Genomic DNA, 12,960 nt, shown 5'->3' on the forward strand with positions numbered 1-12,960 from the left:
GAAATTATTGGTGGCTTGAAAGAAAAACAGCCAGTTTTCCTATTAAACCTTTGGTTCTTTCTTGGGGTACAGGTGACACAAGAAGTGCTAGTAGCCGGTGACAAAATCCTGAGAATGCAACTTTGCCAAAATGATGCCAAGTTCAATGTTGTTCTGCCTGTGTTTGTTTCCTCGTCATTAGCCTAAGGAAGGCTCAGGGAAGATGAGACATCAGAGATGAGCAGCCAGATAGGATCCGGATTGCTTTAGTTCATTCATATTTTTGGGCTTTAGAGGAGGGAATCTCAGGATCTGGTTGGCTTTGTGAGCCAACAGCATTCTCTGGATTTAATTTTCTCGTTTGCATAAACAGAAAAGCTTGCAGTGTATTTATTGTGCTTCCTAAAGTGTTACCACAGTTGTCTGTTATTCCATTTGTCATGTAGCCAGTACTTTGCTTCACACCATGCAGGTCATTTGCTTATCATACCCTCCCTGGTTTGTGAGAAGTGCCCGGGTGGTTCCCTGTGGTGGGGCTGAGCAGGGATCACTGTGGGCAGACCCAGGATGGATCCACTGTGCGAGCACAGGGCAGCTGCTTATTGAGCAGGTGGGGAGGCAGCCAAGCCTCCTGCTTTATCTCTGACTGTCACTCCCCAAACTCCCCACTGCAGCAGGGCTGGTCACAGGAAGATATTTTTATATCATAATGTGTGTGGCACCTATGTTGCAGGCAGTTACATGAGGAGCCCAGGAACCCGATGCAGGCTCTTTCAGAGACCACCCAGTTAGCATAAACTTCAGTTTCAAGGGACACTGAACTATAGTGGGAAAATGTCATGAATGCATCACAAGAAATCAAGACCTCTTGAGGTTTTTGTTATAATTTATCAGCTAAAATTAAACTCTTGGTTTGAACATGAACAGTGAAGCTGCCTTCAGGGAAAGCCAAGTCTGAACCCAGTCAATGTGTTTTTATGTGTGCTAATTGTCCATTCACAAAGTACCTTCATACCAGGTGGGCACCCAGCATATTTTCACATGCAGCATTTAGAATGAAAAAACGTTGTACCTGCTGCTGAGCATGGTTCTTGTCTCTAATTTGCTGTCCTGATATGTCATCATGAAAGCACAAGCTCGAGTCTGGAGTGATGCTGAGTAGTTTTGCAGCATCTGGCTGTGAGGCAACCAGCTCCCACACAGTGAACACCTCAGCGTATCTAAATCCATGGATAATTCCTTTCTGCTTTCTTTTGTGGAGGGCAGGAGAAAGGATACTGCCTACCCTGCTATTACTGGAAGCAACAAATTGAATATTTGAGTATAAAAAGACTTGGCAAGTAAACCTGATCATACATCATTCTCAATTATTCCTTGTTAATCCTTCTAGTTGAAAAATGGGTGAAAAGGATAAAAGTTAGCAAGAACAAAGAAGAGGTAGGGAAAGGACTGCTGAAATATGAATTTGTTGTAGTTTGTAACTTTTATTCAAAATATTGCCTTACAATTATCTTAGAAGAGGGTTGACTTCCACAGAAGAGCACTTGTGCTATAAGCCAGTCTGGAGAGGCAGAAGTCTCTCAAAACCAAGAAATTGTGTTCACTCCTTTATAACAGGATTTTTGTGCCTTCCCTTTATTCAACTAGAATCAAAGGTGAAAAATAGAGGATAAACTTTTAAGTTTTAGACTTTTAAGGATTTTTGATTGTACTTTAAGGAATGAGCAAAACAACCTTGCTGTTTACTCAGTTAGTGACTGCTTCAGCACACTGTGTGATGTTTCAACCACTTGCTTCTCTTGACAGAGATTTAAAAGCATCTGGCATAGCCCAGGACTACTGCAAAGTTGCAGTCGTGTCTATGCTTCCTCTTGGTGACCCCCAAGGGAAGCTGCTGTGGCTGTTGTTCACTGAGCTGAATTTGGGGCAGCAAGAGGAGGTTTGGTGTGTGCCTGTTGCTCTGCAGGCTCTGGAGCCTCAAGCAAGAAGGGTTGGTTTGCAAATCCCTAGCGAGTTAAGGATAAACCAGAGTCATGAACGTGGAAGCCTGAATCCCAAAGATGTTGTACTTCAGGTGTGTGCATGTTGTAGTTACAAGCACTCCATAAAAGCAGCCAATGGGGCTGGGTAAGAAAGCAAATGGTGGTCACCCCCTCTTTTCCCTCTTCCCATTTCAGCTCAGTATCCATTTCAGCTCCCCGCTCCTCCCGCCTTGGCTCTTGCAGGGTCTGCGGGAAGTGGCGTCACCCTCCCCCAAGTCATGCTCTGCCTCTCTGCTCGTCCGTGCCGGCTGATGTGTGGAGCTGTGCCGGGTGCTTGCAGAGGAAGAGAGGCTTCTGAAGGATAGTCCTGGAGAATGGAAAGCTTTCAGTCAGCACCTTAAGGCTGTGGTGCTACTAAAGACGCTGGGATAAAATACTGCTGTGAAAATGATGTTCAGGTGAGATCTAGCAGGAGTAGTTTCTGATTTCCAGGGGATGTACAGTCCCTTCGTTTCTACCTTATTTGGTATGCACCTAGGCTATGGATTGAAATAAAATGAAATTAAAGATTTAATAGGGAAATAATCATTTACCATGGGAAAAAAGAAAAGTCTTTGCTGTTGTTTGCTGCCTTGAATTAAAATATTCCTCTATCGTGTATTGTGTGATCCCATACATGGAGTTTAGGGTAATTTTGTGGTAAACTCCATGGAATGCATAAGCTTATTTATTATGTAGATCCAGAGCACTTATTTTTGTGGTGTAGGAGAATCAGGAATTGGAGCCTAACTCTGCAGAGATATTGGTGGTTTTGCTTGTTTGTTCTTCCATGGTTATCTTTGTGCTAGGAAGGATGTGTCTCCTGGTCCTTTGCTGAACTAGGATCTGTCTCCCACTCTGTCTCTCAAGAACAGCAGCACACAGAGGACTTTGCACCTTTTGTCATTCCCACCCGTAGAAAAAATCCTCTCAGAGCCAGCAACTGTAAGATCTGAGCAGACAAGTGACCTTTTCCTTTTAAAAAAAACTATGTTGTTTGGGAGCTTGGTCACTAACCAGGTGAGAAAATACATTTTGGAAATAAGAAGCAGCATTGGATCTGTGCAATTAAGTTTTTCCTAAGAAACCTCCCCAGCCAGACACAGGCAGGAACTGCTTTGGTGAGGATGTGCTGATTGTTCAATGTTGCTCCTGCCCAAAGCTGCTTGTGTTTCACAGAAAGGCAGAGTGCAGTTGTACCATGTAGGTGGAGAAAGCACAGGAGTGGGTTTCCTGCTAGTTCATTGCTCCTGCAGTTGTCTGCAGCGCAGAAGCACTAGGACAGACCTGCCTTTCCTATCTCCCAGGCTTCTCTGCTACTGTTCAGCATGGCACCTGGCCCCATTGCAGCACTGTTACATCTTACCCAGAGCTTGTTTATCTTAAACTCTTCTCTGTCCGGTCCTTAGCAAGGTGCTGCTGCTGCTCAATCCTGCTTGTCAAATCTCCACAATAATCAGCATCTTTTATTCCATGGCCAGCATCCTTGACCAGTCCCAAGGTCTGAATTTCAGGGTGCAGAAAATTGGATAAACATCCCTTCCTCTCCTCTTCAGCAGTAGTCACTGCTGCATGCCTGTTGTCTCATCTTAAAAGTGAGATCCCATCAAATCATCCTTGCCTTCTCCTGGCTGAGGTGGCAAAGGCACCCAGGCACTCTCCGCTGCTGCACTGCATCTGTCTCTCCTCTTCCCTGCTGTCTTTGCGATTTCTCTGTTCATGGGAGTGCTGTCCCCCTTTGTTCATGGGTTCCTCTTCCTAATGATGCCTGTTTCAGTCCAGTCTTGTTCTGTGCTTATGCCTGCCTTGGAAGCAGTGCTCTCTCCCAAGAAACTTAGAGCCTCTGAGATTTTACTAAATTGAAGTGGTGTGGAAGGGAAACAAGCATAAGCCTCGTTACCCGTCTGTGCAGTCTCCCCCTGTGTGTTCAGTCTCTGAGAAAATGGGAACAGATCCTTTCACTGAAGCTCTGGGTTAGCATTCAAGGGCAGAAATTATTAAGATAAAATCCTCCTGTTGCACTTGGTATTCCCCCATGTTTATTTTTAAGATGTCTGAAGACCATTAATCAACAAGTAAGTGCATGATGCCTCAGGTCACAATGTTCCAATAATTCATAATTAGAACTAAGTGTATAAGGCTGCGTGATCTGCCTTCTAAATGAAGAGGCCTTTTGCCAACCATCCCATTAGAAAAGGTCTTCTGGTCCATGAAAGGAGGTGAAATCAGGGAATCACTGAAGAATAATTTTGTAAATTGACTGCTGACAGTGAGTTATTGAGGCAGTTCTATCCCTACAACTGTAAAACAATTAACTAGCAGCAAGTTTTTCTTTAGGCAAATAAATGCCTTTGTGTGAGGTACCTTTACCCAGATTCAAATAAGAATGGATTCTGCCTCATTCACTGCTCCCTTTTGTTGTCATTTGATCTTTTTCTGGAGTTGGGAGTATTATCAGGATAATATTCGTAATAAATGACCTGATGACTAATGCATGCGTTGGTCCAGAAGAGCCAAAATTAACATCCTGCCTCATCAGACAGGGACAAGGAGGTGAGATGAGGATGATTCTGAAAGCATTGTATTCAGGGTTGAAAGTCAGTGGTATTTTGCACTGCAGGCACAGGTGTTGCTTTGCACAGGTTCTCACAGGCAGGTGGTCGTAGGGCTTTAGAAGCAGCATGTCTTGGATGTCACAGCTCTGACTGACCTCCCTGAGAGTGTCACAAACAAACTGCTCAGCATCTTCACTGGTGGTGTGGGGACCACACTGTGGTGTGGGGGACCCTGATGGCTGTGAAGGACATCAAGGCTGGAGAGCACAGTGACGCTGTGCACAACCTGGTACGTGGTGGGGCTTCAGGATGGATGCGCAGTTGCAGCTCCAGGTCCAGCTGGGTTTACTTGACATCCATCACCCACTGAGGGTCCCAGCCCCCTTTTAATTTGCTGTGTAGGAACGTGGGGTGAGGGGCATAAATCAAGAGAGGCAATGAGGAGGTAGATCACACAAATGTGGTTTTGTGCCTATACAATTTATAATTTGGGTTTTGCAAGACAAAACAAAACTGGCCAGAGTAAACGACACCAAAATATTGTTTCACAGATTTAGTTGTCAAAAAATGCATAAATAAATAAATAAATAAATAAATGTAACTCCATCTACTGCAGCAATTGCTTCATAGAGTATTAATTTAATTGAAGAAAGACACCCAAAAGAAAAATTACATCGCTCATTCGCCAAACCGTTCTCCAGATTAAAAGGAATGTTAATGGTGAGCCCCATGGGAATGACAAGAGGTAAAAGCATCAATATTCTGTATCTGAGGTTACACACAGAAATATCTTTGCACTCAGTTGCCAGCCATTTGTATTGTAGCATCAAAGGTGCCTGGATGTGGACTAAAGCTGTTTTGTGTTAGAAACTGCAAAACCATAGAATAAAAATGGTTCTTGTCCTGCTGCCAAATTTTTAATAAATATTGAAAATGAATATCAGTAATGCTGATCAGCAAATAAGCAAGCCCTTCAAAATAGGTGCACCATTACCTAAATTAAATCTTGAGCTGTCTAGAAAAAAATCTCAGGGAAATGGTGAGAAATAAAATGTAATAGGCATCTCTTAATACTTGCCTTAGCTAATGTTGTATATCAATCCTATGAAAATGGCCTTGACACAGTGTTATGTGCACTTTTAAAACTGTGATGAAACAGAACATTTTTGAGTAAACCACGGTATCAGTAGAGCCTGTATGCCACTGTAGCTGGGGCAGATGTACTCTGGGCTTTGTATATTTGTTGCTTTTCCAGGGAGATGAAAGCATGAATGTCTTAATCAACAAGATCTTTTATTTCCTTTGTGTGGTGCCTAAGCAGAAATGCTGTGTATGAAGCCGGGGGAATATGTTTTATGTTCCTGCCTGAGGTGTCCATTCTACCACTAGCTGAGAGTAATTCATTATTAACTCACAACTCCCAGAAACACAGTGGGTTTAAGCTGCTGTAAGAGAGATTTGAATTAGATACTGATGTGGCAAATCAAAGCAGTGGTGCTGAAGGCTGGATAGTCTGGGCAGGCAGCAGCGATCTCCCGGGAAAGGTCAGGCAAACATCTCTGCGGCGGCGTGAGCTGCAGCTGCTGACTTCGCTTTGGGGTGGCACAGCGAGACCAGGCGACCCCTCAAGGCTCCTCCTGGCCCCTGCTTACCTGGTTCTCTGGTACCTTGTGCAAATGCCCTTTATCCTCTGCTGTGACACCCCTCGGTACCAATAAAACCTCACATCTCTGCGGGGCGAAACCGTGCTTGTGGCTGGAGCTGTGGCAGCACCTTCGGGATCACAGGCATCTGCCCAAGCTGGAGGTGTGGTTCACAGCCCAGAAATGAAGTCTGTGTCCTGAACTGCTTGCAGATTTTATTAAGCTAGCAGCATCTTGCATCCTGCCTGCCGGAGAATGAGCCCTGGACAGAGCCTTTTCGGATTGGATAGTCAGAGGAAGGAATAAAAAGCAGTCAGCCCCTTGTTTCAGGGTGAAAGAATTAAAGAAAAACAAAAGATTGGAATAAAACATACATGAAAGGGCCCCCGTAAGAGCTCCTTTCCTCTGCTCAGTCCACGATAAGGAAGCAAAAGATTAGAGATAGTAATAAATTAATTTTAAGGTATTAAAATATATAAAATAATTAAAATATTATAAATAAATATTTTATATATTTCTATTTTATATAAAATAATATAAATAAACATATAAAATTTATTTAATACACACAGCTTTAATATAATATCTAAATAAAATGTTTTAACATATGTTTTACCCATATATACATGGGTAGTCTAAATGCTGAGGAAGTTTCAGCACAAGATTCTTGTTGCTGAAATCAAAGCTGACTGGGACCAAAGGAGTAGCTGCCCACAGACATCTGTAAGGTATCAGTGCTCAGTGTTTGCGGTCAGCTGTGAGCCAGGCCCACGAGGCAAAGTCCACCCAAACAAACCCTGCCCAAACCCCTCCAGGTGAGGGACCCCTGTGCAGGATAGGAGCTGGGGATGGAACAGGAGATAACAGTCCCCACTTCATTCTTGCAAAACAAGTTGCTTCGAGCTAACACCTAGAAGTCTAAACAAATCCAGGTCCCAAATGCAAGGTGCTAGTGCAAAACCAGTTAGGGAAGGGACCTTCCCTGTCCCATCCCTAAACTAGAGCTGAGTATCAAATGCAAAGGTGCAGGGTCATTACATTATCATGCTCATGTACAGATGGAGGAGTTATACATGGGAGTGATTAATTTGCTGGAAACAGTGGCAAAGCTGCACACTGGTGACAAGTGCTTTGAGCACCAACTGGTACTGTACTCCTGAGGAGGCAGTGTGTGCAATGTGGTCCCTCATGACAAAAATATTTTCTGTTTCTCTACCACTGCCAAGCATCCACAGGATCAATTTTCACTTGTAGCTCATTGAAGTGTTTGAGTGGTATTACTGAGACCCTCCTCAGTACCTGCCATAAACAGCAAGCAGTCACCTCCAGTCTTTACAGACACATGAATTCTGCTCCTGAGAGACTCAGCTGGGTTCCTCCAGCAAGCAGTGAGTCATTGCAAGGGCTTCTTTAAACCCTTTGATTCAGTAGCAGAGGAAAGGTGTCCAAGCACATTTTCCCTTTGAGTGGAGAGGCTGTCTCATAGCGTGGCTGCTCCCTGTCCCTGCAGCATGCTGGCACCCACCGTCAACATCCCAGGCCTTTTGACATTCAAGGTATTTCTGGCAGTGATCATAGCCTTTATTAGATAATTAAAGATACTATCTGAGAACTCAGAAGGAGATTTTAGCAAGACCTTAAGTAACCAAAAATTTAATTTTGAGGACATAACAAACAGTAAGAGCCATTGGCCAAAATGTGTAGGAAGCACTAATATACCAGTGCAAATTTCACTGTTGCTTGTGCAAAAATGCGTGTCAAGCTGAGCTCTTCCCAGGAGATTTCTTAGATCAGATGCCCAAATCTGGAAGCCCTGAGATGCCAGGTTCTGCAGAAAAGAAGACTGACCCATGCTCCCTGTTGCAGAGTAGTAACAGCATCAGTTTGCAGTCACTGCTGTTGCCCAAAAGCAGAAGCTGTCCTGGTGCAACACAGACTCCCAACCCCTCCAGTAATTTCACAGCCTTGTCAATGGGAATTGGTGGCTCATCGCTGTGTTTGGGTTGCTCAGAGGAGCTGCTCTGGGGGTTGACTCTGCTTGAGTGCTGTGCTAACTGCCAGGGCAAGAAAAGGAGGGGTGTATGTCTTGTGTTATCCACACCATCTCTGAGTAGCTCAGTACAAGCCTTTTCACATCCCACAGTCTTGAGATGTTGCTGTGGTACCACAAATTTAGCTATAAAAACCCAGACCAGTAGGAAAATATTTCTGAAATCCTAAAGGAGGTTTAAATCTACATGACACTGAGTAAAAAGTCTAAGGGAGTTTCAGACTCCTCAAGAGGTGGTTTTTATGGCCTGCTGGGTGTGGCTTCATCTTCCCTCACACTAGGGCTTAATGCCCTGGCATAAATGCAGCTGTTAATTACATTCAGGACCTTATGGACAATTCAGTGAAAACTCAGGACAGTGTGGTGAATTGAAGCTGAACTAGACCAAACTCGGGATGAAAAAGCACAGTGAAAGCAAGATCACCCTCTAGTGTCTGAAGAGTCCTGGGTCAGAAGCAAAGAGCAAAAAGAAAACCCTGTAGTATTTAATAGAGAAATAAAAGGCAAAAAAAGACAGGAAAATAGAAGGACTAAAAAGAGTGCATAGATGGGTTATAAATGTAACCTACTGGTTGTTTTGAATTTTGAAAGAAGGTTTCTGGTAGGCAGATTTCAGTGACTTGTTTTGGTAATTAATGTTGTTTAATTATCTTCATAATATGAAGGATGCAGAAAGTGGGAGCACAAAGAATCTGCTAATGAAAACAGTTGTGAGACTTCAGGGTGGATGGCAGCACAGAGAAATGGCCTGGGCAAGGAGTGGGGGAGATGGGCTGATTTCAGACTTGTACATGGTTGGAGCTCCTTAACAAGAAACACCTATTTTTCATCCTTCAGTTCTGCCATTGAGGCACTTGGGTCAGGGAAGGGAGTCTTAAACTGATGTTGTACCTTTGTGAAGCTGGGGAAATCAGTAGAAACAAAATCAGTAGAGCCTACTACACAGTAGTAAGTCTGGAGCAGTAAGTTGTGAGGTGGCTTTGTAAATGGAATTTTCCATTTCTTCCACTGACACTGGACCACTGGGCAGGAGAGCTGGCACTGGTGGCTGGGTGCAGGGACCTGCAGAGAATTGTATTGCACTCCTTGGGCAAATTTTCACATGGGGATAAATTGTAAAGGTGAGATGTCCACCACATATTGATTAAATCCCTGTGTTCTGCTCTGGTAAAGGTAGCCTGAATTTGCCAGACTTTATCAACGCCTTGTGTTGCCAAAAACTGCTTTATTGCTGAGGAAGGCTGAGCTGGGCTGTGCTGCTTTACCAGATCCATGATTTTAAGCAAGTCCCTTTAATATTTCTCCAGTATGTTTGCGTATGTGGACAGCACCATTCATGCTGAGCCCGTGTGAATGGCAGCATCAAGAGTCACTAAATCTTTGTTGATGTTCTTTGAAAGGGAAAATAAAAATCACTTGACTCTGACATTTACAATAGGTATTATCTGCTCTCTGACATTTGGGCTCATAAACCAAGGTCAGCCCAATTTCTGTTCTTAACTTACCCTGCTGTATCAGACCAGATATGAACTGACTGGCCACCCCTTTCTCTAAATAGCAGCCACCTCCCCTCGCTGCCAGCACGTGAGTCAGGAAGCCTGAGGGTCATTTCAGTGATCATGAACTGAGTCTCAAGAAATTAACCGAGCGTCCTTGGGAGTGTATGACAGAGCAGGGAACCAGCTGAGGTTCTTCTATAGCCCACTCTTGCACCATAATGAATTATTTCCTAGTGCCCACAGGCCCTCAGTAGGTCTGTGTGTCCTGAATCAGAGTGCTGGCCTGGCAGCAGCCGTGCCTGGCGCTATCCGTGGCTGCTGGGGCAGTGCAGCTGCACCCTCAGCCAGCAGTTTTGGTGTGGCTGTGAGCCTGCTGCTGGTGCTGCGTGTGCGGCAGGGGCTGCACAGCTGCACACAGCTCAGGAGCTGCCGGTCTTCATGGTGGTGGTATGACACTGCTGTCTCTGGCATGTAGGCATGGTTTTAAAGGGGTGAGAATCAGGACAAGGTTTTCATGACTCCTTTGAAGACGGGTCACTTGAAGCGGCATTAACAGCGGTTTTCTGTGCCTGCATTAGCCTGGTGGGGAACAGATGAACAGAAACAATATAACCCTGCCCTGGGCTCAGTGGTTGGGTGAGTAAATGCAGGGGTAAATGGATCACTATGGAGCTGAGAAATACGAGGCTAAGACAGGAGCCGAGGCTGAGCATGAAAAGCAGAAGGTTTGCCTGATCTCCTTCTCTTTTTCTTTGAGAGGAGACTCAAAATGGTAGCAAGTGCTTCAGCAACATTTTTATTTTTAAAGGAGGAGAGTGACAAAGATATAATTATGGTGGCACAAGATACTCTGTCCTGCTGCTCATCATTAAGACAAACAGCTTTGAACAAGAGCACTTATGCTGTCTTTAATTTGGCATGTATCAGGTTCAGTCAGCCAGCAGCACATTTGGCCTTACACTGCCTTGAACAGGAACCAAACTCACTGTAACCCAGAGCTGGGCCCACCATGACCTTCTGGCAGTATTTTGGCCCTCATATGCAGCACAGAGACCAGCAGCAGCTGTAAAATTCACACAGCGGTGTTAACCCTGCTGAGTGAAAGGTAGGTAAGGATTAGTCAGGTAACAGCTTTTGTAATGGGTTGTGCAGTTTTGTTTGCTGATAATGTCTAAAGGGAAACAACTTAGGACGAGCGCCGTAAGACAAATGGAGGGGACTGCTGGGAGTTACAGTGCAGTGATGCCGGTGTTAGAGCAGCTCCCCGCACCCTGTCCAACCCAGCAGCTGATCTGTCAGTGCCCAAGGGGGTGCCTGGGAAGAGCAGGAGACTGGGGAAAGCCCAGCATTCCAGCCCCCCCCTACTCTGACCACTCTTCCACCACCAAGGCATCACACTCCAGCTATTTCCTGATCCCATTTGTGGCTTTAAGCAGCCAAGGCCACAGTGAGTCCCAAGTGAAGTCACTGATGACTGACTCCCACATTTAATAAGAACCATTTTTTCTTGGGCAGGGCAGAGGCAGGGAACAACGTGGAACAGAAGTGGTTTTATTTACCTTCCTTTTCTATGTAGAGAGTTTCCATGAAAAAAACCCTAGGCTTGCTAGTGGAGGGGAGGGTGGAGGTACCGGGTATCAGGCTTCTGGAGATCATGTGCTGGGTGGGGGGGGATGCAATAGTTAGTCTGACATTAGTTCAAGCTGTTTGCACTGAGGAGGTTTTTAATCAGCCTGTCATAGCAGGGCTGTGAAAGGTTGCAGTTTTCCAAGTGCCAAGAAAATCATGGCAAAGAGAATGGAAAATAACAGAATGGAAAAGAATATATACTCTGTATTCTGTGCATTGTGCATGATAACCAGCAGCCAAATGGCAATGGGGATGAACCACAAAGTGAACTTCCCAGTAAGGCATATCCCACTCACCCCAACAGGTGTATTGTCTTGAATCTCCCATACTGTAGTGCCAATGGAAGCAAGCTTTCAGGGATAATTTAAAAACAGCAGGAAGGGGGACAAAATGCTGGGGGAGAAGGCATCACATATCACTGTCTTTTAAGCTTTATTGTTGTTTGTTATTAAAACTATTATTTATTGTATTTACTATGTAAGTTATTAAAACTATTTTCAAAAGAAAATGGATTTACATTATTTGTTGTTGCTTTCAGGGCAATGAAGCTGGGGTCTGGAGCACAAGTTCTAGTTCTTGTGTTCTAGTTTTAGCACAAGGAGCAGCTGAGGGAGCTGGGGGTTTTTAGCCTGGAGAAAAGGAGGCTGAGGGATGACCTTATCCCTCTCTACAACTGCATGAAAGGATGTTGTAGTCAGGTGAGGATGGCTCTCTTCTTTCAGTCAGCTATTTAAGCTGTGCCAGATGAGGTTTCCATTGGAGATAGACTTTTCTTCACAGAAAGGGTGATTAGACACTGGAATGGACTGCCCAGAGAGGTGGTGGAATCATAATTCCTGAATGTGTTAAAGGAAAGACTGGACATGGCACTTGGTTGGTTGGATTTGATGATTTCAGAGGTATTTTCCAACCATGTGATTCCATCTGCTTATGCTGTTGCTGACAGAAGCTCAGATTACAATATCAGCATCTTCCTTTGTTTAGTCTGGTGAAAGGTGAAGCCCACTTTTGTCCCCTGAGAGTGCCACACTGCGTAGAGATCGCAGGCATTCCAGTTTTCAAATAATTTTTTTTTATTTTTAATTCAGTTTGTAACAGGTGGATGATGATACACCAAGTTAAAAAATCACTTATCTGGCAAGATGTAATTTTTGCTACCTATTCCTTTGAATCTTTTAAATAAATGCTGAAGAGCTAAAAACCAGCTTAATCATCAGAGTTACAGTTTATGTCCTTCTAAGTGCTTAATGTGGTCCCAACAGAATTTATCATTTAGTGCAAAGGGGACAATGACACACAGCACAACTCTATGTGGTATTACAGCTGAAAACAGTTGTAAAACCTTGTGGAGAGTGAGTCTGGTGAAATTTTCCCTTTTCAGTTAACTCTTAGAGCCAAAAGCATCTTCTTCACTGGGCAGTTGTGTGTAAAACACAGATGCTCCAGAGAGCAGCCGAATCCCAGCATCAATTTCCTGAAGCAGGACGAGTACAGACAGGCTGCCTGTAGGTGTCAGACTCGGACTGCACTGTGGCATAAATGCAAGTATGGAGCAGGTGTGGCTTCTGGTTTGTTTCTTAAAGC

The 12,960-nt window shown here is 44.3% G+C and overlaps 1 long non-coding RNA gene across 1 annotated transcript in view; it reads left to right on the forward strand.

Moving 5' to 3' along the window:
• The window catches only part of LOC107202967, a 32,632-nt gene that overhangs the window by 1,012 nt on the left and 18,660 nt on the right, over positions 1-12,960 (forward strand). The window lies entirely within an intron of this gene.

The sequence above is a fragment of the Parus major genome, chromosome 4, assembly GCF_001522545.3.
Source record: "Parus major isolate Abel chromosome 4, Parus_major1.1, whole genome shotgun sequence".
In the NCBI taxonomy this organism is placed as follows: Eukaryota; Metazoa; Chordata; class Aves; order Passeriformes; family Paridae; genus Parus; species Parus major.